The sequence below is a fragment of the Parasteatoda tepidariorum genome, chromosome 6, assembly GCF_043381705.1.
Source record: "Parasteatoda tepidariorum isolate YZ-2023 chromosome 6, CAS_Ptep_4.0, whole genome shotgun sequence".
Lineage (NCBI taxonomy): Eukaryota > Metazoa > Arthropoda > Arachnida > Araneae > Theridiidae > Parasteatoda > Parasteatoda tepidariorum.
The window spans coordinates 55,192,322-55,217,292 of record NC_092209.1 but is presented as its reverse complement, the minus strand read 5'-3'; the positions used below and the strand labels follow the sequence as shown (position 1 = coordinate 55,217,292).

At 25.7% G+C, this 24,971-nt stretch overlaps 1 protein-coding gene across 5 annotated transcripts in view; it reads right to left on the bottom strand.

Annotated features, from left to right (window-relative positions):
- The window catches only part of LOC107436364 (serine-rich adhesin for platelets), a 58,881-nt gene that overhangs the window by 21,279 nt on the left and 12,631 nt on the right, over window positions 1-24,971 (bottom strand). The window contains exon 1 of one of the 5 annotated variants that reach the window (XM_043055308.2): window positions 12,080-12,352. The exons of the other annotated variants lie outside the window; for them this stretch is intronic. The gene's annotated coding sequence lies outside the window, so the exon portion shown is untranslated. Of the gene's footprint in view, window positions 1-12,079; window positions 12,353-24,971 lie in introns of those variants that run through there. 5 annotated transcript variants of the gene reach the window in all.

Below are 24,971 nucleotides of genomic sequence, written 5' to 3'. Positions count from 1 at the left end.
AAAATAGGAATTTAATTGTTTTTGAAGGAACGATCACACTTACCTTGGATCTCTTTGGTTTTTCTATTCTTTATTTTAACAGTTTTTATTAAATGTAATTAGTTATTTCAGAAAGTTTCAGTTTGCAGGTAAGCACTTAGATTTTAATACTGAAGTTTCATGATTTGCTTTCATAGTATGTTCTAAAGTATTCGTTGACTTCTTAAAAACCCGATTACTGACATGACATGGCAGAATCGCCTTCCAAAAAACTTTGTATTTTGTCAAAGAAAAGGATATTAAGAGATTCTCAAAGAAGAAGAAGGGCCCAAGAAACATCTGTGGAACGTCGAAGAAGGATGGAACATGACCGAATTTCGACAAGCAATTCTAGAGCCCAAGAAGTATCAGAGAAACGTCAAAGATTAGAAGAGGTTTTCACCTAATGATGATTTCGAAAGCAACTTTTGTATTATGCTTTTACAATTTCTGAGGCCTTTTTAAAAAAAAATTTAAAAAAATCAAGTCTCCACCTGATATTTATATTATAGGTTAGATTACCATAGGCCTTAGGTTACCATAGGCCTTATGTTACCATACCAAAGTTACATCTTCAAACATCCTCAAGAGCTATAACACATCTGCAACAGAACTGGATATGAAGACAAAATTGCAGGACAGGAACACTTTAATTGTCCACTAATTTTCAGATTTCCTGCTATGTTTTAAAAAGCTTTATTTGTGAAAACCGTTAGCGTGGCGGACAGCTGGCCGCCTTTAGCGGCTAGTATAATATAAAAACTATATTAAGGTATTTCATAATAAATTATATTATATAAAAATATTTTCTATAAAATATATGTCGATGTAGAGTTAGCCTATACGTTAAAACGAAGCATTAAGGAACAAGGATTAAGCCTTAAATTAGAAATAGACGACACGGAACTTTTGGAGCCCGCTGCATATTTTTTCAACGTTTGAGAAGTTAATCATTTAACTCTTATCACTAGTTAATTGTTTGACTGTTTGTTTTTCGATTGATTCAATTCATAATTTTCAGGTGACGTCATTATTTTTTTTATTTTATAATGATTCCTTTATCAGTATTTTAAATAATTACAATAAAAAAGAGAGTTAAAATCTGAAAGATTAATAAAATGTAATTCACGTTTTTTCAAACTTAGGAAACATTCCTAATGAATGCGGTTTGATCGTTCTACTTTAAACACAACAATCAGATTCCCAAGTTCTAAATGTATATTTTATATAAACTTTTATTTTGATGGGAGGGAAAAGACAAAAAATATTGTCTTTGCTAAGTTGGAAAATATTTTTATAAGTTTACTTTCTAAACATTTGAATTCCATACAAAATGGTTGATTTATAACAAAAAAAGAAGGAAAAAATATCTCCACTCTTCTCTTAAGATGAAAACCTCTTACACTTTTCAGTTTGTTTTCGAACGGCATCGTCGAAACAGTTTGGAGCGAACTCCTAAAGCGCCGTGTCATGGACATGACCCATTAAAGTAATAATAAAGTCCATTATTTTAAGATATGTCTCATAATGTAGCTTGCCTGTGCTATTGAGCAAAGTTCCAATGAAAAGATTGAATACAACACTATGCTGCATATAGTTTTCCTGCCATCATCCTCATAGATGAAGAGAGTAGCAACAGAAACCTGTCTCACAACATAATCAGGAGGAAGGAAGACATTTTCACAGCCGGGAGTTTCTCGGCTTGTTGATGACGTCACTATGCCACGACGCTCTTTACGTCTTATCTCCTACCGACGGACGAAGCAGAACTTCTTCACAGGAGTTTTTTGCTTTATCATAATTTCGTTATAAATTGCCAACCTTCGCGTCTAAGCTTTTAGGATCTTTTTCTCGCTATTATATTTTCTCGTGGTCTATTTTCTATTATATTTTCTCGTGGTTCGTTCGTCAAATTATTATTATTAGCTTTAAGGATCCTTTTCCCGCTATCATATTTTCTCTTCTAAGTTTTAAGGATCCTTTTCCCGCTATTATATTTTCTAGTCTAAGCTTTAAGGATCCTTTTCCCGCTATTATATTTTTTCGTCTAAGTCTTATTTCCAAGGGAGTTATTTTCATTTTCTAACTGTGTAATACTTGAAAGAAGCAGAAAATATAAAATTACCTTCTCCTGTGACGCTAATGTCATAAAATAAACTTCGATTTGTACTTAAGAAAAAAATTAACCCCGAATGCTAGGAAAGTATTGATATTATTACTGAATAAATGTTTAATTAAAACGTTTATTCGCGTTATTATTATTATTATTATTATTATTCATTTGTTATATATTTATTGTATGGAAATTGGGCAAAACAAATACAGGAAACCAATGTCTCCCACGCACATATACATGTTATTTACAAGCAGGAACCGATCAAGACAAATTCCGGCCCAAGGGCCATTTTTGAAATTAAATTACTCAAGAGTAGTCCTAACAATAAAAAAGAATCTATTGATCTGCATGTTTCAAGAGAAACATTATACGAAATTTTGAAAGCAGACAAATGAAGATAATTTTTTTGAGATAAAGTTTACGTATCTATAAATTAAAGCAAAATATAAAACAACAAAACAATGTTATGTCAAAATAAAAATAGTTTGATGATCACAAACAATTGAAATCAGTGATTTTTGCTAAAAGTCACTGATTAGCTGAATTATTTTTTATTGTAAGCTGTAAGTATTTTTATTTAGTACTTAAACCAACACAAAACTAGTCCACCTTTCATTAGACTCTTTACTGATTTTTGAGGCCCCTCAGAAATTGTGGGCCCAAAGCCCATGCCTATTGGGCTTAGGCGATAATCAGGGCCCTGCTTACAAGAAGTTAAAGCTCAGTTTTTCAATAGTTACAATAATTTTCTGAGCTTAATTTTAATAGTTCAGTCAAAAGCTGTAAAACGTTCAAGTGTAATCAATTAAATTTGTGATAAATTTATATTTAATTTTACTCATGAATTTTTGTTCACGTGGTTATAAATATTTGAGTAAATACTTTTAATGAGATCATAGACTTTTCTCATTTTGACCTATGCCATTAAACATAGCCATTTTCAACATAAATTTTAAGAAACCAGAAATGGTATCGAATCTTAATAAAGCGATAATTACATTGATCAATCTATTTTTACATAGAATTTAATTACTGGGGTCTTGAGAATAAGTTTGTTTCTGATAATTTAAATTTATCGCGATAAAGAATTTTCAAAAATTCTTAAAAATTCCCTACCCTAAACGAGAAAAAAATATTAAAAGTTTTTGCACGATTTCTATGTATTAATGACGAATTTATTATTTGTAAGTCCCTATTTTGTAATCATAGTTTACAATTTGTAGTTACAATTATTCATAGTTTACAATAGTCAAACAATTTTCAAATTGTTTGACTATTTTCGCAACATTCATAAAAAAAGTAAATAAATCAATAAAAAAATCAATCTTATTTTCAAATCAAATTTAGGAGTGTACGAATGGAGATTTTACTCATCGTAAGCTTTCGGCCAAAAACAATTACTTAAGCTATGCATGCATTTTTTTTAAAAATATATTTATCGATTTTCTCTTCTTTTCTTTCAACTGATGTTTAAGAAAGTGCATTTAAAATAAAATACAAATTTTTTTAGTTTGGTATTCGCACGCAAATCAAAACGAAAATTTTTACGAAATTTCATTAAAATTTAAAATAATAATAATTTTTTGCACATTGTGCAAACATATAAAATTACGTACAAAAAAGCTGTCATTATAATAATTATTATCATTAGAAAATTGCCCCTTCTAAAAATTATAATATAACAAAGAATTAGTAATGAAAAATAGAAAAAAAAAATAATTTATACTTTTTCAACAATACCAAACATAAGAACACACTACTATAAATTTAAAAAGAATATTTAAGCAACAATCAATCGCGATCCCCAAGATACAGGCACTTCCCCTCAAGACTCTCAGGGCAATACGATTCCGTTATTCACTATAGACAGAAGGTCACCTGAAGGTCAAAATAAAACTCAGGTAGACATTAAAGAGGACCCCTTTCTCCTGTCGACCCCGTTTCAACTTTGATGTAAATGAAAAATGAAGCTCCTATTGAGCAACTTCTCCGTAAGTCTCCAAATAAGTAAAGGAAAATAACTTTTTTTTTTTTATCGAATAAACAATGTGCAGAAAATGTTATATATTTACATGTTTTCTAATAAATATAATTACATGCAAGACATGAAGCCAATATAGTTTGGAAAATATTCGTATGCGTGCACGAGGAATGGAAAGAAAAAGACTTCTCATTTCGAGCTATTTTCAGAATGATGAAATTTATGACACAAATGACATCCTTTTACGAATAAAATTATTAGTTATTAAAAAAAAATTTGCTATTTCAACAAATTACTAGAAAAAAAAATTTAAAATTTTTGAAGTAAAACTACAAAATTTTTGTTTGGAAAATCTAATTTATAGAATTAAACAAACACTGATATCTTATCACAAAAGTTTTTATAAGTCTATTTATCTATTTATTTTTTCAAGATAAAAAGGTTTGATGTTTTTAGATTAGTCAATTCAAAGCATTTTAGTAACTGACAATATGCAATACTTGCTGATATAGAGGAAAGAGTGGTAACATAATCCATTATCTTTCTTTGTCTATATTTTCCTCCTGCCCATAAATCAACATTATGAGTATAATAAGAAATTAATTACAGTAGTTTAGATTTCTATTTTATGCACACAACAAAATAAAAATTAAGACCATATCATTACATTATAGCTTAAAATAAAACCAAAATTAACATGAATATATAATGAAATTGAATGAATATTTATCATAGGTTGCATTAAAGGGAAATTTAATTCCCGGAAGTTGTTTTGATTAATCTATACCAGCGATAGTGTCACCTCACATAAGAAATCGTTCGAAATATGTACTAATGGAAAAAAATTAATGTTTACTGAAAAGGGATATGAAGAATTAAGAAAAGTTTCGTTAAATTTTGCCATTTCTACAATTGCTAGCTAGCACTTAAAAACATTTTTTGAAAAAATTATGAAATTATATGAAAAATTTAACGTTATTAAGATTAAGAGATTAAAATTTAACAATTGTTATCATGATAGGTTAGGGATTTTTTAATATTATTAAGATTAAGAGATTAAAGTTTAACAATTGTTATCATGATAGGTTAGGGATTTTTTAATGTTATTAAGATTTAGAGATTAAAATTTAACAATTGTTATCATGACAGGTATGGGATTTTTTCTGACAGAAATCTTTTTCTCGCAGGATGCTGGAAGAAACTGGAGTAATAAAAACATAAGAAACTGATAAAAGGGAAAAAAACTAAAAATGACGAATGTTGTATAGCAATAAGAGTAATTTAAATATGAAAGAATTAAATTTATATCCAATTTATTTAATTTTTATAAACAGTTTTAAAATTTATGCAAGCTATTATAATAATTCAATTTTAAATAGGATTTGCTTCATCCTAAATCTTAAAATAAATATGTAGACCTATCTAGATAAATTAAGGATGTTATTTTTAGTTTATAGAAATCTCTGATGGAAAATAAATTAACCAGAGTTAATAATTACGAACAGATAGAATAAATTCTTAAGTTTATTTCATAAATTAGTGTTAAAAAATTATTTTGTGTTTATGTAAAACTGAAATCTACATTAAAAATACCTTCATCTTATTACATAAGAATTTCATTTTAATATTCATACTGCAAAGCATTTAATAGTGAAAATTAATACTTAATTTTTAATTGTGACTGCTACGTGATTTCTAATGTAGTCACGGTGTGTGATCCGCTAATTGAATTTTATTTCTAAAATTTGATTATAATATTTAAGTAGTTCATTTTATAATTATAAAATTGAATTTTATTTTACTACTTAACGTTAAACAAACTGCATTTATTTTAATATTTTAAGAAATTCGATAAATTTAATTTTTTTTTAATTGTTACTTTTATATTTTCACTTTATTTGAAAAGAATGAAGATTATTTTTGAATTAGGACTGAGAATACATAAATTAAATAACAAATTTATAAAATATATAATTGCAAATTTAAAAAATTTAGCTAAAAGGAAAAAAAAAATGTTTGAAATTAACCATATATTTTTTTAATTTTCATGGAGAAAAAATGGTTAATTTAAACACACTAAAAAATGTGTGGCACAAAACCCTCTCCCCCGTTAAAAAAAATAAAGCTAAGATAAAAAAAAAAAAAAATGTGGTAAGGATCAATCTTAAAAACTTGTTTCAAAGGCTAAATTCATTGTTTCTGTATTTTCACCGAATAGACTTTTTATTGAGAAAGAGAGGTATTTAAAAAAAAAAAAAAAAAAAAAAAAAAAAAAAAAAAAAAAAGAGTTTAGAAAAATAATTTCTTTGAATTCGATATTCAAAATAAAGATTTGTAATAAAACATTGCTTTTAATCACAACGTTAAATATACCAGTTTCAATTATTATCAGTTATTAAAATTAAGCTTGAATCCCAAACGATGAACATCACACTTTTATCAAAGTTATAGCACACAAATTAAGAACAAAACATTTCAATAGAACTCTTTCGTATTGTTTTGAATAATACATTGCTATGTTTAAGGATCTATTCTTACTTGGTTTGTAGAGTTAAGTGTGTGTTGTTTTTATTTCTTTGTAATATTTTCCTACTTAGGATAGCCACAAACACTCAGAAGAAAATTCTCCGACTTTTATCCAATTATTTCAGAAGGATTTTATCAAATTTCCCAGACTTAGTAAATGGTGGCTTAAATTCTATAATAAATTTTTCAGTCATGCCTTTTTCTTATGAAATATATTAACAAACAAACTTATAAAATATGCTATAAAAAACTATTAGAGTAGAAAATATGTTACTAAAAAATTATTACAAGACCAACTTTTTGGAAAAAATATTTTATAATTTAAAAATAGTATTTTATATTTATAAAAAGAAGATTCGAACTTTTAGGTAACTAAAAAAATCGGACTTTTGGATTTTTTTATTAGGTTCCTTGATATCCGGGTTTAATAAAAATCCTGATCCAGATTTAATAATATAATCCTGCTTTAATAAAAATACTCATTTTTCCAGATTGATAAAAATTCTGTTCTCTCTGATACATGGAAAAATTAACTATCGCCATCAATCAAAGGACGGCTAACTATAACAGGTGGCGGTTAAAAAAATGTCAGCCAAACATCACTCAATTGCCATGTACATTTCATAATTTTTTTTTTCATTTTAGAATTATTATGAATGTTTTATTAAATTCTGAAAATTACTCCACGCTTTTTAAATTTTTCTCCATTTTAGGAATCAGAAGTCTGTTTAGAAGAAATTTGGGTCCGTTAACGAACCCTTCACAAAATATCTTTTCATAAAAACGGACCCTTCACAAAATAATTTATCTTTCAATCGGACCCTTCACAGATTTGTTTAGCTTCATTATTGTTTTGTTAATCTAATAAACCCTTCCGGGGGGGGGGGGGGAAAGACAGTTCGNGTTTCCCTAAGTTTAAATTCCAAATGTGGTATTCTAAGAAAATATTTCTACTTTTACAAACATCGTGTGCGCATTCATATAAATATTAAATCATAATTTTTTTGTAAATAAATAATTGATCATTTTATATTTATTCATAAAATTAATTAAAAGAATATTATGTAAATAAAAATTAATTTCTGGCAATTTTTTATAAAAAAAATATTATAAATTTAAGAATTGTTTAAGTTCACTTAATGCGTAACACATCAAAAGTGATACATTACTAAGTTGTGTTATTTAAAATATGTCAATTGAAATTAGTAAAAATGTGAGTGATTTTGTTTCCATTATTCGTCCGAAATTAATATTCTGTGTTGAGGAGTAGGGGAGAGTCGGGTAGCACCGCCCAGCGGGTACCCCCGCCCACTGTCAATTTCATGTGTATAGAATATTTTTTCAAGTCAATGGGCCATCGGACATTAATTGTTATATTAAAAAAAGATTATTTTCAAAGTTTCAAGTATTTATGCAGCTGGTAACATGGTAAACAATAGTTTTGAAAATATGTTGAATACAGTAGTCATGAAATTAAGAAAAATTGATTGAATGTTTCGATTAAACTTCATTTTAATACTAAAAAAATAATTTTTTCTATACATACAGCATTAAAGTATGTAGTCTTAAGTTTAATTTGCACAAAGAAAGAAGTTTGTATGTAAAAAATTGTTCTAGTAATTACAAATTTACAAAAAAATTGGATTTCGGGTAGCCCCGCTCACATGAATGTCGGGTATCACCGCCCAATTTTATTTCGTCGATAAATGTACGGTTGCAAAGATTATTATTTTATTGCTTCAAATTTGAATGTTATATGCATTTTTAACAACAAATATATGTTTTAATATTATATGAAACATAAATTTATATATTTAAAAATGAAAAATTAAATATTTTTAAAATGTAATTGATATATCCAAATTAAATTTAATATCAAGAAATCATAAATATTATGATAAGCTATTTGCTTACTTATTTATTTTCACTTATTTGTGAACGAATCAATCTACAGAAGCATTTGAATGCAATCAAAATACAAAGTGAATTTGTAATTTTATAAGAAGTATTTTATATTAAGTTTATAAGAAGAGATCAACCAAATAAGTTTATATTGAAAAACAACTATTGTTATTAATTATTGTTACTTAAATTAAATTATTTTCATTAAATATTTAATATAAATATATATTAATATTATAATATATTAATATACATTAATAATGATAAAAGGTATGACATTTGTTGTTATTAAATGATAGAATTCACTAAAAGTATATAAATATGTAATAAATAAAATAATTTTGTGATAAAAATGATAAATGAGGTTTATCTATTGTCAATACATTGGTCATTCTCATTTACACCTGAAAAAATAGCCAAAAAACACAATTTTTGTAACTGGGCGGGGCTACCCGACACATTTTGAAAAGAGCTGAAAAACATGTTTTTTTAAATTTCTATTTTTTTAAGTTTAACTATTCTTTTTTTGGTTTATTCTTTTTGCATTATTTAATTAGATGATAAAACAATAGAAACATACAAAAATGTTGATTATTACTCAGTATTATACAGAAATATAAGCAATACTCCTTAAGTGAGCGGGGCTACCCGACTCTCCCCTATAGGCTGAATACCAAATATTTGTATGTTGCATCTCCAATTTAGTATTAGCAATTGTTAGGCAGAATCTTGAATCCATTTACAATTAAAAAACTTCTTGAAAAGGTTTTCAGCAATTTTTGCAATATCAGGACCGTATTTCCACAAATTCACAAAATTAAAAATGCCTGCCCGCTGCCAGTAGCAAAATTTTTTACTTTTGTCTTAAGCTCCCTAATTTCTCTCTGTTCCGTGCCCTCGATCACCCCTCCCTCTGACAATGTTTCATCACATCTGAGGAAATCCAGCGCGTGGTTGCGTTACACGCCTACACATTATTCAAAAGCAATCAACTTTTATAATCATTAAAATGAAAGATGATTTTACAAGGTATCAGGTAAAGTTCTGGGTAAAATTTCCCTGCCTTTACCATTTTTTCCAGAATTTTATGTAAAAAATTCCAAAACTACTTGCTTTACAATTTTATTTTTGAAATTTACTAATTAGTTAAACATTAAAATATATTTAACTTTAAAAGCATATATGTTTAAACAATATTAAACGTTGCCTTACACTTTCATTAGAAATAAAAATTAAAATATAAACAATCGATTTACTGTAAATAAAATCGAATGAGATTTAAGATATCTATCGCAAAATAAATTATATATGTTTAAACAGTATTAAACGTTACCTCATACTTTTCACAGAAATTCGAAATTTCGGGAACTTAACCAGATCCCTAAAATCACAATTTTATTTTTTTAAATTACAATTCAAACAAGAGACAAATCTCGTTTAAAAAGTATTCCTTCGTAAAAAATATTTACTCGTTTTAAAAATATTCCTTCAAATGAAAAGTAACAGTGAAATCTAGTTAGTCAAAAATATTAGACAAGTGGTATTTAAAAAACTTCTAACAATTCAACGATAAGTTATCTTCTAGCATTTTTCAAAAAAAAAAAAAAAAAAAAAAAAAAANATAACAATGGGTGGAATTTAAAAAAAAAAAAAAAAAAAAATGGACTAACTAAATATATTTATTCATAAATACACATTAATTTAAATTATTCTTTTAAAAAATAAATATTTAGTGGCAAACTTTTTTTTTCATAAAACAGAAAAAGCAAGTTAACTATTATAGAAAAATAAAAGCTAGATATTTTGATCTTAAATTCGGATATGATTAAATATATCTATATTGTACAAGATTTTAAAGCTGTCTTTAAATGACAAGGGATTGATGAAAATCTTTAGACAAGAACTTAACAACTATTGCGTTCTCATGAAATGTTGAAATGTTCTTCAAAAAATATTGGAAGTAGTTAACTAGTTTTGAGAACTTAAAACTTTCTTTTATTAACTAAAATTTTACAGAGCAAGAGTCTTTAATCCAAAAAATTTATTGATTATCATATTCCATTAAAAAGTATGACAAATGAAGAAACGGAAAGCGATTTCGAATGAACACTATTCAGAGAATCATTTCCTTAAAATATTGTGTTATTTTCTTTCACTGTAAACTACTTAATTTTTAAATTATTTTACAGTAGTTTGAAAGTCATGCAAAATTTGAAAGATAAATTTAGCTTATGTTTAATAGTGAAAGAAGATAGATATTTTTAAAATTAACGAAGAATAAATTAAAATATCACTTAACAGAAATTTAAAGTAGTGAAGTTTAAAACAGCGATATAAAAATAAATCAACAGGCAACGAAAAGTTACACTCTCTGTTTTCTGTGCAGTGAAAAAATAAATAAGTATATAAATATTGCACGAATATTTTATCAAAAAAGGATATTATATTCAAAAGACCACAGTTAGAAAAAAAACAATTATGCGATTACGTTTAAAAACTGTTATTAGAATCATTCATTTAAAAAATTGTGTTATTTTCCTTAGTTCAGATAATTTTACAACAATAATTTGAAAGTTAATTTTAACGCATTCTTAATAGAAAATGTAAAAGAACGTTAATGCAAATTAAAGTAAATAAATAAATAAAATTTAAGCTAATAAGATATAAATAAATCAGAGAAGAGTATTTTTTTAGACAGTAGAAAAACAAACATTCATTTAAATGTTATTGGGAAGAATGTTTATTCAAAAAGAGTATTGATGCAAAAGTGATTGATGAGAAAGTGCATTGAAGCATCTTACAAAAGATGGCCAAAAAAAAAAGGAAAACGATTTTAACTAAATGTTATTTACAGAATCGTTTGCTTAAAAAAAAAGATCTTTTTCCAAAATATATAATTTCAAATTATTTTAAAGAAAGTTGACAATAATACATTTTTAATAGAAAATGAGGAAGCAAAATTTTAAAATGAGAAAAATAATTTTAAATTTAAAATTGCAAAAACAAGAAAAAATAAAATTTAAAAAAATTTTAATATCATTGCAAGAGACTTTTTCATCAGAATTGCTATATCATGTTTATTTCAAAAGTTAATACCAGAAAACATTTTCGACTGAACGTTGTTTTTCGATTTGTTTACTTTAAAGAAATATGTCTTTTTCTGCTTTAAACTGCAAAATTTTAAATCATTTTACACCAATAGCATGGAAACTGTGCAAAATTTGGAAAGCAACTTAAACATATTTTTAATAGAAAATGTGCACGCAAAGTTCTGAATTTCTTTTAAAATAATCTTAAATTTAAACTTGCAAAACACCAGAAGGTAATTTAAACAAATAAAACAAAAAGAAATCAATGGGCAACAAAGAGTTAATATTTTTCCAGGCAGTCGACAAAAAGAAGAAAGACATCCATTTTTTTAAGAAATTACAGATTTTCTCCACGCGCGTTTAAGATACAACACTTGTGCGCAGAATATTAACACAGGCTAAGACAAAAACAACTAAGATAAACACAAAAAAAGACAAACGTCCTACACGTCATAAAACTTAGAGTCTCCATTTTGAAGATATCCTTCTCCAACTTTAGCAGTCCACGAGAAGACTTTTTCCCCAAAAATTAGCAACACCGATTTGCTCTATTTCAGGCAGGCAATCGTTCTCGATATCGGTAGTAGAGAAATCGACGTCACCACTTGCTGTCCCCCCTTCTCTCTCCGCCTCTCAAAAGTTAGGAAGCGTGCACCCATACATACCCTCCTCCGTTCGCCACTGCTTTTATCAATTTGAGCACAAACAAGGCCACGAACTGCGTGTAAGAGCTGAGTTTCTCGGCGGAGCGTAGAAACAGGTTTTTTCCTTTTTGTCCAACTCAATGAAGGAGGATTGGAAAAAACGGCTTTGGAGAGAAAGAACTATCTTTTCTAACGCTTTCCTTCTAATCTTCCTTAGTATGTACTAAGCTTTTTGGAAAAACAGCGTCGACATACCAGGCTTGTGAATCGACTGAGCTGCTACTTAGAAAAACTAAGAATGTGAAAAATTCACCAAAAGAAGGACAATCTAAACTCGATGTTATTTATATAAAACTAAAGATTTAATATGTGTGGTACAAAATAGAACTAGTATCGAGCTCTAAATAATAATTAGCAGCAACTCTTAATATTTGGATATAAATTCCTCATTTCCTTCCAAGAGATAGATCAAATCTAAACTCATTAAAAGTTATTTATGTAAAACTAAAAGTTTATTAAGTGTGATACAAAATAGAATTAGTATAAAACACTGAACAATAATAGTAGCAACTCTAAATAATATTTCAATGTAAATTCCTCATTTTCTTCCAAAAGATAAACCAAATCTAAATTCAAATAAAGTTATTTATGTAAAACTAAAGGTTTAATCAATGTGATATAAAATTTGTTATATATTTTCTATTAGCAATAGAACCCAGCTCTAAATAATAACTGTAGCAACTCTTAATATTTATGATATAAATTCCTCATTTCCTTCCAAGAGATAAATCAAATCTAAACTCATTAAAAGTTATTTATGTAAAACTAAAAGTTTATCAAGTGTGATACAAAATAGAATTAGTACCGAACTCTGAACAATAATAGTAGCACAACTCTAAATAATATTTTAATGTAAATTCCTCATTTTCCTCCAAAAGATAAACCAAATCTTCATTCAAATAAAGTTATTTGCGTAAAAATAAAAGTTTATTCTGTGTGATATAATATAGAATTACATATTTTCTTTTAGCAATAGTATCCAGCTCTGAGCGATAACAGTGGCAAATCTTAATATTTGGATATAAATTCCAAATTTCCTTCCAGAACAAAAATCAAATCTTAACTCACTAAAAGTTATTTATGTAAAACTAAAGGTTTAATCAATAGGATATAAAATGGGTTATATATTTTCTATTAACAATAGTATGCAGCTCTAAATGATAACAATAGCACTCTTAATATTTATGATACAAATTCCTCATTTTATTGCGAGAGATCAAAACTAAACTCACTAAAAGTTATTTATGTAAAACAAAAAAGTTTATGAAGTGTGATGCAAAATAGAATTAGTATCGAACTCTGAACAATAATAGTAGCAACTCTAAATAATATTTGAATGTAAATTCCTCATTTTCATCCAAAAGATAAACAAAATCTAAATTCAAATAAAGTTATTTACGTAAAACTAAAGGTTTATTCTGTGTGATATAATATAGAATTACATATTTTCTTTTAGCAATACTATCCAGCTCTAAGCGATAACAGTGGCAGCTCTTAATATCTGGATATAAATTCCTGATTTTCTTCCAGAAGAAAAATCAAATCTAAACCTTCTATTAAAGCAATAGTATCCTGCTCTAAATAATAACAGTAGCAACTCTTAATATTTATGATACGAATTCCTCATTTACTTACAAGAGAGAGATCAAAACTAAACTCGCTAAAAGTTATTTGCATGAAACTAAAGATTTATTCTATTTGATACAAGATATAATTACATATTTATTCTCAATAATAGTACAAAGCTCAAAACGATAACAGTAGCAATTATTAAAATTTGAATATTAATTCCGTATATTTTTCCAATATTTATTGAAAAAATAAATTCCTTATATTTTTCCAATAAAACTGATCAAATAAAGAAAGAAAAAGGAAAAGTTATTCTTGATTCATTCTGTAACTTTAATCTAAATTTTGAACATAAAAACAGCTTTACTACACCAGATTTAAATATTAAATATTTTTTAGAAGATTTAATATTGACAAAAGATAATGTAAATATGGTATTAGATATTTAAATTGAGTTATTAAACATTCTTTGAAAACTTTTTGCTTTAGTTTTTTACATTTTTGTCAATACACTAATTGGAATCTAAAACGGGTATTTTTTTTTCTTCGAAAAACTGATATTGACAAAGAGCTGATGAGATTTTTTTTATCAGAAAAGAATTAAAATTATATTATTTTAAAGATTTACATATATATACATGGAAATTAAAACCTAAAACAGTATTTAATGTTTCAATTATTATTATTTAATTTTAAAAATCATTGATTAGGTCATTTTAAATGTTCGTCATCTCCAATTTTAAAACTCAACAGTAAAAACAACTACATTCATACTAAAATCCTTATTTTCTATCATTTAAGAGGATTAAGTTAAAATAATAAAAATTTCCTACATAAATTATAAGTTGACGTCGTTCATAAATCAATAATTATAATCCAATGAATATTATTAGTTTTTTTTTAAACCGTAAATAAACAGCATGTGCTCATACTCATTAAAAAAAAAGTTTTCTAATAAACAAAAAAAAAAAAAACAAGCAAAACAAAATGAAGAAAATAAATTGGTGGGAAAAACATATGTTTAGAAAGTTTATAAAAAAAAAAGAAAATTAAAAAAAAAAAAAGAAAAGACTTCTATAAAAATATTTAAAACACCAATAATAGTTAGAAAGTGCGCATTAAATTTAATTTTTTCTTAGTAGTTATTTCACCTCTTTTCTCTAACTTGAAACCACGTTGTGAAAAATACGATTCTTAGTTTTCGATCAGAAAATAAAATAAAGGCATAAAAGATTCATTGTTCATGAAGATAGAATGAACAATAGATTTATCCCCATTTGATGGGTTTTTCGTCTACACTATTTGAATCTTTTGTCTGGAGAATGAACGAAATCTAACAAATTTTCAACATACTTCTTATCTTAGCAAATTCTTTAATTTAAGTAATATATAAGGTGAAATTTGTAGCACGAAACTCAGCGTTAGTTGTATTATATAAGTGCATTATAAATTATGCATTATTTATTGTTCTCCCTAAGCGTTTTTTGAAGGGCGGCCCGCCCGACTTGCCCTTTTATCCCAATAAATGCGCCCTCTTTGCACTTTTTGTAGAAGCCTAGATCCCCTAAAAACACTGCCTTTTTATTCAGAAACCACTTTGACAAAAAAATAATTCATTATTTTTAAATAATTACACACCAGTAAAATTATCTGTGTTTATAGGTTATATTCTGTTTAATACTACATAATACACTAATTAATAATCTGTTTAATACTACATAATAATCTGTTTAATACTACATAATACAACTTTGTTAGGATTATTCTTAATTGGTTAAATTTTTACAAGTATATTTTTTTTCAGAGGAAATATAAAAAAAATTTTTTTAGTGATTTTAATTATTAAAACTATTTCTAAAATAAATGCCTGTTTTTGAAGAAAAAAAAATCCATTTTTAAATGTTGATTTTCTCATAATTTTCAGTTTAAATTATAGAAAAAAGCTCTCAAGCTGTTTATAAATTAATCATATTTTGCTAGTTTATTTTATTTATATATTTATTTACTTTTTGAAAAAAGAAATATGCAGAGATTGCCTTTTAGCATGCCTTTAATTATTTTTATAAACTGCAATTTTTTCTCTTATTTTGATAATGAAAGAGAATTGGCATTTGAAATATATTCACAAAGTAGTATGAGAGGCTTATTTATAAATTTCTAAGCATAAAATTAAGTCATTATATAATATTACACATTTTGATAAATATTTACGATGTTAAATGAGTGCCCTTTCGAAACTCAAAGTGCCCTTTTCAGTGAGAAAGCACCCTGCCCTTTTCTATTCCTTTGGAAATGGCTGCATTATTTCTTCTGATCATAATAAAATAATAAGATGCTAATGTAACCATTTTGTAGTTTGCGAAAACTACGTTAACGTTAAATTTGATGCGTATTCTGGAAATAATTGGAATCCTAAAAAAATTAAGGAATTTTTAATGACGTAAAATCTTAAAATTTCATTTTTTTTCTATTGATATTTAGATCATTAGAGTTTAAAGAAACTTCTCAAATTATTTACTAAAACTTTCGAACGATTATTTCCGAATTTTGACAAAACCACAGTTTTTCCCTTATACACACACTCCCTCTTCACAATTTTCGCTTTTCTTTTTTCAGGCTATTATTAGTGGAACGGTTTGATACGTTTACTAAAAATTTTCCTGAAAAAAAATTTTGATTTTTCGTAGATAAAGATTTTTCATAATATCCAATCTGGTAATTTCATTACTTTATTGATAACTGGCCATAGTGTCCTAGAAACTTGACCTTCACAGTACAGGTCACCGGTAATAGAAGATTAAAGGGGGAGAATATGCACCCCAACTATGAGTCACTGATAAAGAGGAATTTACATGGCTCTGGAAGTCATGAATCTGAGTTAAGAATTTCAGAGAAATATCAGGATATTTTGAGAGCGATATTTTACTTAGTATAAAAGCATATAATTTGGTGATTTGTGAAATAACATAAAATGTTTAAAAAAAAAAAAAAACACTGAAAAAACAATGCGTCGAAACAGAATTTCAAAATGACTACAATTTAAGCAAAATGAAGATTTGAATAATTATTTATTTTATCACGATGAAAGTTTTAAATTTATACAGAAGAAACAATTTTATTTTAAATAAAGAATTTCATATTTTGCTTTAAACGCTTTTTTCCTTCCTTCTAAAAATTTTTGTAATTTGAGACCTAATATTTCATTTGATGAACATATAAAACAGAGAACAGTACAGAGAAGTAAAATTTTCCTCCATTTTATTTCAAACTCACAAGAAAAAAAAATTATAAATTTTATCTACTTTGTCTGAAAAATAACTATTTTCATATTCTTCATTTTATTTTATACAGTATTTTAAAATCTATATTTCATATTATTTAAGAGTCTGTATGAGAATTCATAATTAACAGTATTAGTTACAAGAATAAATATGCTGTTTGAAATTGTGAAGTCAATAGTATGTGATTTGTAGTATGCATATGTTTAGTGAGTAATTTGTTAATTTAGAAGTTGAAGTATTAATATGACTTGATAATGAAATTTTAACAATTCTTTAGATATTTACAAAATTAGGTTTTACTAAATTAATTGGAGTAAAACAATTAAAAATTACTGTTATTTTGATTTTAAAAAAAACAATTAGAAATTAATTTTTACAAAAACTTTTTTAAAAATATATTAAGTTGGAAAACAATGCTATTATTACTAGGTAGCAATTACTTTTTTTCGTAAAAGAAAGGTATTTAAAAAAAAAAAAAAAAAAAATCCAACCTATTTTTTCCGGAGTAACTTCTCTCATGTTTATTTTTTCCCCCTCATCCTAGATTACAATATCTCAAACATCATGAATCGAGAAGAGTCAAGTGTTACATACTAAACTATTTTCTGTATAATATTCTATTTAAATTGCATTAAAATTAAAAAAAAAAACGTGTGCAGAAAAATAAAAAATATATAATAAAGAATTAATAAAAATAAAGAATAAATCATCTACTAATCTAATAATTAAAATTTACTACCTACTATTTGAGATTAATTATTCTATCTCTAAGATCACCTAACTGAAAAAGTTGGAATTGTTTCCTATTATTTTTTTTTATTTTCTGAACCAAAATTTAATTAATGCGTATTAAAATTTAAAAAAGAAAAATAAGTTTACAAAAATAAAGGACTAACTACTCTATTTAAAAGATAAAACGGAAAAATTTTCAAATTTTCACACTTAATTACCTTGAAATAAATGAGAACAGAATAATTTGTAATACTTATATTTCAAATCTTTTAACATTTTAGAAACTTCACGAAATATTTTAGAAAAATAATATTTAAAATGAACTAAACTTTGGTTCTTTTTTCATTTACTTTGCTACTGAAGTTAAACGCCGATTACAAATAATTGAAATTCAGTATCAATTATATTCTTTAAGCTTATTAACAAAATAATAATAATAAATAAATTAAGAAGATCAGTTGTAGAGATTTAAAAAAAAATATTCTAGAAAGTTGCTTCTAGAATAAATATACTTGAAAAAATATTCCAATTTTAAGAAGTTACTTACAAATTAGTTTCATTTATTGCAGATCATCTTAATAATGAAGTTGTTGTATACAAACAAGCAACCTTAATAAATTTTTAAACGTCAAATTTTGCATGTAACTACTTTAAGACTATACTCCTCAATTGTGCAATAATTCTTAAATTAACAATCAAAGGCAGTCTTAAATGGGGGGAAATAGGATATTTCTCCCATCTTATGATATAAAATGAAAGAAATTTGCTCTAATGATTAAAAAAAAATAATAATGAAATGAAAGGTCTATAAGCATGTAGGAAGCAAAACTTAAAATTAAGAATAAATTTTTAACTTTCTAAAAGAATAATGTTATAGGAACAATTTGTTATTAAAAGCCAGACATACTCTTGCAAATGTTAACATTGCATATTTAATTTTCTTATAAGAAAAATAAATGATATTTGAAAACTATTAATTAAAACATTAATGCAAGAAAGATTAGACACAAAAAAAAAACACCTATATATGTAAGCCACTCAGAATGTTGTCCAGTCAACAATTGAAAAAAAAAATGTAAGCCTACAACACTGTCACAAAAAGAGAACACAGTTTGCCACAAGAAGATTGTAATAACTGATGAAGCTTAAACCCTGTTATTTATCCTCAACTAAAAAATAGTTAAAATAAATAGCGTAGGCATTTCCTACTGTTTGTATTATTTCTTTAGGAATTAACTTAAATCTTAAATATATTTTGTTTCTGTTTAAAAATAATCAATATTATTTCCTAATGTTGTAAAGCTTATAGTTATTATTTTATAACTTAAAATCTTAATATATCTTAAGAGATATTACCAAATCCTAAAAGAATTTACCAAATCTAAAAAGAATTTACCAAATATCTTAAAAGAATTTACCAAATATCTTAAAAGAATCTACCAAATATCTTAAAAGAATTTACCAAAAAGAAAAATATTGAAATTATAAATAAGATTTTTAAAAATTTTAATTACAAATTAACATAATATTTTTATTTTATTTTTTAATTTTCATGGGTGATGATTGTAAAAATAATCATAGGAGAGTTTTTCTCAAATTTAAAAATTCAAAATATGAGAAATGGCAGAAAAGAATTTGCAAGAGAATTCAAGGTATGTTCATTTTTATCAAATAAATATATCCATCATTCAACGATCAACTTTTTCAAAATATGGAAATCAATATACTTGAAAACAAATATTTATTTTGTGAAAAAGAAAGATACTTTAGTAAAATGGCTTAAACCAATGGTAGTTGACATTTTTTTTCTCTTTTATTCTTTTAATTTGTTTGAAACAGGCTAAGACATCTTTTAACGTTTTTAACTTTCCTTATTTTTGTTACACCAAACTGCATAATTTAATTTTAAAGATTGATCTATTTCTTTAAACACAACTGCCTGTTAATACGTAATTGGCTCGAATGATTAACATTCTTTTAGAATGACTTAAATCTTTTTATGAGACTCTTAAAATCCATTTATTATGAGTAATTGAGTATATGAAGTAATGATATAGATGGTTATGAATTGGTTTAAATCTGCCTGCTGATACTTATTTGGCTCTAATGATTAAAGATTTTTATTATAAACTTCATTAGAGTTAATTGAGTTTATGTGTTGATACTTATTTGGCTCTAATGATTAAAGATTTGTATTATAAGCTTCATTAGAGTTAATTGAGTTTATGAAGTAATGATATAGATGGTTATGAATTGGTTTAAATCTGCCTACTGATACTTATTTGGCTCTAACGATTAAAGATTTTTATAATAAGCTTTATTAGAGTTAATTGAGCTTATAAAATAATGATATAGATAGCTAAAAATACAGTGATTTAAAGCTAACTATCAGTTCAAATTTTATCTAAGAGTGAAATTAATGGAAGCTACTAAAATCCTTTTGAGAACTTTGTTCTAACGTTAATAACTATGTTTTGTTTTAAACTATGTTTGTTAAATCAGACAATTCAAATGGTTTTTTACTTTGAAGAAATGATCTAGGCAATTGAAAATCATTTGATTTTTTTAAAAATCATAGTTTTAAATCAGAACTTAATTGATTATTCTTAAATATTAATAACATCTGAAATTGTATATGATAGAAATGATTTTTATTTGGCTGAAAAATCATTGAAAGGAACTAGTAGTTGGCAGTGATGTAATGATTAGTTTTGGTTTAAAACGAAGTTCCATCATTTTTTTAAAAAAATAAATCTGAAACAGCGACACTTTTAATTTTTGCATTTTATGCAAAGCAGCTTTATAACTTTACAAGTTGATTGCATGAAACTAGAAATTTATAAGTAACTTATAAATGACACAAACTTAATTAAAATTATCAATTTTCTACTTTTGAACAAAGCTGAATTGTTTTGCTTCAAAACAATTTAAAGCAGATTTAGAAAAATATAGTTATTGATTTATTATTATTATTATTAATGTATTTACCTATTTTTTATTATTATTATAGGGTGAGACAAGACAGGATATGAACAAGTATGGAATAGTTAAAGAACATTGAAACAGTTATTAAAAGTCCAGATATTTGAAAAAAATTCCTGGTTTTCAACTTAAATGATGGTTTTAAGAAGCTTGTTTTAGATTTTACTTTCAGCACTGAATGTATAAAACCAAATCTTAGAAACTAACACAAGAGAATTTTGTTAGAAAAAAAATTAAGTAGTTTATATTAAATAATTACTTTTAGCAGCACGCTTTTTAGTCAGATTTATCTTTAGTATCAAAATTGTGAATCTTTTAGTGAGAATATAATAAGACAAAAAGTATATTACACAATTGGCGATTATCATTAATATTCTTGTAGCTTATTATAAAGAATATTATAAATAGAAATGTCTTTAGAAGATGCCAGCTTACAGCCTATAATGTCAATATCAAATTTTTGCTAAAAATTTTCAATCGTACTGTAAATATTAATAAATTCAAATGAAATATTTCCTCTAAAATATTTGTATGTATTCAAGTTATTTTTCTGCGGAAGCTACCATTTTTTCTGGAATTAATTCCGCATGGAAAATTTTTGTTTGTGATAAATTTTAAAGAGCATTTTTAAAGCTAAAGGACCATTACTATATATATTGAAACAATACTATATATATTACTATATTATATAGAAATAACAAATTCATACTAATATTATTCACAATACTCTTTAGTATTCTGTGAAAAAGATATCCATTTTAAGGAGGTAAAAAAGTACCTACTAGTTGTTAAGACTTGTTAGCTAATAATATGCAATAGCTACAAGTCAGCTGATTTATCAAAACCCTTTCCTCAAATTTTTTCTTTCACTTCTGTTTCATTACTGTCTTTAGATTTGGCATTATTTGCCTTTTGCAAGATCCTACATTAATTTTAAATTTAATTTGATTTTTAAATTAAATTTGACTTTAGATTTTTATTGATTTATGATTGACATTGAATGAAATGGAATATAAAATGCTTTTTTTTAATGTTTATTATATTTTAAAATTCTCAACTTTGATAAGGAATATATACTTATTCAGTTATACAAATAAATTAATTTATTTTTCAGTTAATTTGAAAACTGAGATTTAAATATTTAATAAAGAAAAGGTGCTAACTGATTATTATAAATGAGACTTACTTCATTATTTAGCAGTAATATTTACTTAATCACTATAAAATAAGTAAATAGCCCATTAAAACAAAAAATTTAACTTTTTTTTTTAAAGTTTTAAAAGAATGTACAATGGAAGAAAAGTATTCTTATATAGTCTTTAAAAACAGGAATTTCCCCAAATTTTTACACAGTTCAAATTAGCTTAATCACCATGTAAAACATTTCCTGACTACTGGAAAAATGCCCTCTCCTGGAATTAAATCAGCATATTAACCACTTGGTTAATATGCTGAATGTCAATTGAACCAATTGAATGTCAATTAAATGAATGTTCATTAATATGTTGAATGTCAATTGTTTAGATATAAAAAATACCTGCATTCATTACTGCAAAGTAAAGTAGTTCCTCACACTAATGTATGAAGAGACAGAGCATTTAAAAGAAACATTCCTGCGCATTCATGTTTTCCTTTTTAGTATTCAAACTTTTTCAACACTGTTGATCTCAAATGATCTCACTACTGATCCATAATTATGTAACATATGACATTTTAATTTAATTCAACCCTTTATCAGCCAATTATTTTAACCACTCTCTCAAATGTCTGTCTTAGTAAGTGCAGCCAGTTGATTTGCATCTGCAATGCTCTAACTATACTTCGCATGTTACACGAAAATGAGTCTAGTTTTAAGAAATATAATGTGATTTTACAGCTTTCCTTTTATCGTAAGCATCGAAGTTAATTACAGGATAAGGCACCAAAAAAACCTACAAGAAGAGAATCATAACTCCTGGAAAATTGGCGAAAATGAACTAATTTTTAATTACATTGTATTATTTCTACCCAAGTCTAAATAGTTTAAGGTGAGTGATAGTAGCCTGGAGAAGGAAGTCGGGGCCCGGGGAAAACTCCTCAATGATATACTTACGATAAAAGGAGTGCATTTAAAAAACAGTACAAAATAAATCTATATAACAAAAAAGAAAAAACATTTCGAAAAACATGAATAATAAAAACTGGAATGCACAGTTTAAAATTATTTTTATGTCAATTTAAAAAGAAATTATTTATTTTTTCCTTAAATGCAAACAACATTTACATTTATAAGTTGTCTTCCTCTTTCAGCGTTTAAAAATCCTTAAATTTCGTTATTGAAATTATTTGGAAATATTTTTTTCTTCAGATATTTTCTTTGAAACAAAAATATTGATTGATTAAAATACCAAATTTAGTTTTGTAACAAAAATAATATCAATAAATGTAAAGATTAGTGTACTTAGACTTCCGTCTGATGAGTCGCTTTTGATAGTATACCTGGGGCCAATGCCCCTTTGGCCCCCCTCTTCATACGCCATCAATTGGAGAACAAATAGTCTCAGTATACGCTCAGAGCAAGTATACGCTATTTGCTTGCCATTCCATTGGCATTAACAACTGCTTTAGCTTTCAAACATAAAAATTTTGTCGGCTTATAAACTTATATTTTACCATTAGACATAGGAATGCATAAGCTGCAGTTTAGAGGCCAAAATGAAGGCATTGAATGATCTATATGCAGACTCCTTATCTTGAAGCCCAAAATGAATTGGAAAATCTTATATATTTAGAGTAAGAAATTTCGTAATTATTTATCAAATTAACTTCAATAATCTTTGACAAAAATACTGAAATTATATATTTTTTAAAAAAATAGCATTTGAATTCTACTTTTCTATTAAGAAACATCTATAATATTTTTAAAACAAGTAGTTCAAAGATTCTTTTATGAATCATAATAGAAAGTAATACAAAGTTAAAACCTGCAAAAATTTAATTTCTTGAAACAAGACAAAGTATTTAAAACTTCTATTTTTTTTAATTTGAAAACATTTTATGCTTAATAAATGTTATTTTAGGATAACTTTTTAAAAATATTTAAGACGCATATTGTTCATATTACAATACTGAATAAGAGATCAGCATTTCAGTTGGTTTAGATTTGATATAAAATTAGGTATAGATATATTTTTTACGGCCCTCTTCCAAAAAAAGGTTTTTGCACCCCTAACTAATTTAAGATTTGAATTATGAATTTTATAAGGTATTCATACAAAAAACTTAAAATCATAAACTTTATGGTTTTTAAATCTTTTGTAACTTTAATCACATATTTCAATGCTTTACGGAAACTCATCTTATGATTAGGCCTATAATTCTTCGCCACAAAATGAATTAGTGAGTTTATCGAACAATGTTTGAAAAGAACAAATTCCCAACAGAGAGACTTTTACAAGGAATAAAATAAGAGATTGTTTAAATTAAGATAGTTTTCATTAGGTAGATATTTAAATTCCATTAAAAAACAAAGACAAGGGTCTATTTAAAATAATTGCTCTTATTAAAATCCTTCATAAAAGTGGAAATATCAACAACAAAAAAAACCAATTGCATAAAAATTGCAGCTTTCATAATCAAAAGTTTCTGAAAAATTACTGATGAAACCAGACGTTGAAATAGAAATGCATGCCAAATACATCAAATATCATTAACTTTCAATAATTTCTGACTTTTAAAAACAGCAATTCATAAAATAACACCATAAAAAAAGAAAATTTACCTAATGTTATATTCAGGATAACACGAAATACAGGGCCTTAAAATAACAATGATTCCGCTAGACTTTAGAAACTCAAAGTCCTCATGGCCAAGGACATCATAAATTTTTAGATCCCTTTTAACTAAACGTGTGCTCCTATTTAAAAAAATGAATTCTTTACACCTTAATTCATCTATAAATATGCCTATTCCTAATTATTCTATCTAATGATACACAAAAAGATGAATTTATTTAGAGTTACATTTGAACAATTGCAATTTTTAATTACGACTGATCAAATACCTGCATCAAGAAAAATCAACTACCTAATA